Source organism: Pseudorca crassidens, chromosome X (assembly GCF_039906515.1).
Source record: "Pseudorca crassidens isolate mPseCra1 chromosome X, mPseCra1.hap1, whole genome shotgun sequence".
Lineage (NCBI taxonomy): Eukaryota > Metazoa > Chordata > Mammalia > Artiodactyla > Delphinidae > Pseudorca > Pseudorca crassidens.
In genome coordinates, this window is record NC_090317.1 from 94,290,886 (window position 1) to 94,293,221 (window position 2,336).

The window sequence follows — 2,336 nt, forward strand, 5'->3', positions numbered from 1 at the left end:
AGCTACCTGGAGAGGCTGCCATGGAGGAATGGGTGCTGAAGGAGGAAGATTTGGGGAGGTTGTTGTCAAGTGGAACTAGGTGAGGTGTGGGAGTGAAGCTTTGTGCTGTTCGGTGACTGCATACAAGATTGACTTGGGTCTGGGTTCTGTGGTACTGCCATTTAGACCTCTGTTCTTCTGGAAAGCTCTGCTGAGGGGGGCCTGGCAAGAGAGCTCTTTGTAGCCAGAACTCTTGGGGTTTTTCTCCTCAGACTGCTCCAGTGCCACTGTCCATTCAGCCAGAAAATTGAGGGGGTGATTACAGAGCTCTAGACAGTGATGGTCCAGAGAATTGGGCTTTGGAAATTTCCCTTTTTACTTTTGTACATGAAGACCCGTGACTTTTGTACAAAGCAATGGGGTTGCCCATTCGGGGTAATCAGATGAGAACCTTCTTAGGAGGCTTAGTCTATGTTTCCTTCACCTTGACTTTGAAGGAGCCATGACTTTCTTCTCGGTCAGGAGGGATGTCAGGGACCCATGGTGTGGTCTGCTCTCCTTACACAGAGACCTGGTGTGCACCCAGCTTTAGGGCCAGAGAGTTTGCGCTTCAGCATCTAGAAGAGCTTCCATGCAGTCCTCCCTAGACTGGCTCTCATTCCTTTCCAGACCATAGACCTCTGGTTCCATCTTTACCACCTGAAAGAGCACCTTCTTGATTCCAGCATTCCATTGACATGTCTTCTGGGCTCTGCTCCCCTTTCCTTCTTTGTTACCAGAACAAATCTGTTCACTCTGCTCCTTGTCTTTTTCCTCTTCCAGCATCTCTGCAGTCTTTGCTTGTGGTGTACCGGGAATTCATCCTGGTACTGGGCCATCTGCTCTGGCATTGCCCTGCCAATAGCTTCTTTAAGTTTCTGTAGAGGTGCCTTCAGATGCACCCCCTGCCCCCAACACACAGAGATGAAGTTTTGGGGCAAGTGTGACCGGGATGTCCTTGCTGCAGAGCAGGGATGAAGTCACATGGCCACGCTCCTCAGAACTGACCTGGCTGTTCAGCTTCCAGGTTTCTACCTCCGTGCCCAGGAGGATCTCATGGATATCCTGGGTGAAGAGCTTCCTTTTGCACTGTCCCTCAGCAGTCCTGGCAGGCTGGAGCAACTCCTCAAGGCACTCCTCCACGGCCACTGGAAGGCCTTTGCGGAGAAAAGAAAACTGTGAATTCCCTGTCCAATACCACCCTGTGGGAATCTCTTTCATCACCCATATCACAGAAGGGGCTTCCTTCTGGAGACTCACTGAGCAGCTGCTTCAAGTCCAAATCAGTCAGAGAGACAGTAACAGTGACCTCCTAGAGCAAACTGCTCTCAGGAGCCGAGCAGAAGATTGAGAGCGAGGGATGCTACCCCATTCTCACAGGCTTATGACCCTCAGGCCTGTTTTTCCTGGGCCGATTTCTCATTCTGAAATTTCTTTAACATCTCTTTATCACTTCGAGCCTCAAGAACATTTCTTCTTCTTCTTCTTCTCCTTACCAGCATTGAGAGCTGTGAAGCTCCTTTGGGAAAAGCTGAGCTCTGTTCATTTCTTTTCCCTGTTGAAAGTGTCATCCTTTTTCTTTCTTCCCTTCTCACTACCTTCCTGCAGCTTCTTCTTCTTCTTTGGTGATTTTTCCCCCCTCTTCTCTTTAGTAGAGTCGTTGTCAGATTCTGATGTTTGTTGTAACTGCAGGGTTCTCGGGTTAATGTAAAATCTTCCATACTTTGTGGTCAGAGAAGCACCATTTGAAGAAGCTCATCATATATTTCAAGTCCAAATCAGTTGGTGGAAGAATGAGATTCATCGTGCTCATCCCCCACGATAATCAAGTCTCGTATATGGTCTTTTCTATGATTCTTTCCAACCTTGTTTCCAGGTTGAAGACCTGCCACTCCATCCTGTGAACTCTTCACCAGCTCTGGGTAGTACTCTGGGCAGCGCTCACTTTCTGGGTCAACAGAACAGTTGCTGCAGCCAGCTTAGGATCTCAATGCTCTTCTGCTCTCCCAACCTCCTCTTGCCCAGATTTCTTTAAAAATGTGAGATTCAGAGGGCCTGGGAGAGAGGCGAACTGGATCCTGTTGGGTCCTGACATGACTACAAACAGTCTTGGCAGTTTTTACCACTTGGTTTCTTTGTCACAAGTGCAGGGGCTGCAAATGATCTCTCGCAGGCAGGATGGGCCAGATGCACTGATCACAGCTCTAGTTAGCACCCGGGCCCTGAAGCATGCATACCATGGTGGACCATGCACTCCCACGGTCCATGTCCACAGATCAAAAAGCTCTCGTGAGGGTCAGGAAAGAGAGGCAAAATCC

At 49.2% G+C, this 2,336-nt stretch overlaps 1 pseudogene; it reads right to left on the bottom strand.

The window, feature by feature from the left end:
- Window positions 1–448: 448 nt before the first annotated feature.
- On the bottom strand, window positions 449–2,113 carry LOC137216688 (ubinuclein-1 pseudogene; annotated as a pseudogene).
- Window positions 2,114–2,336: the final 223 nt, after the last annotated feature.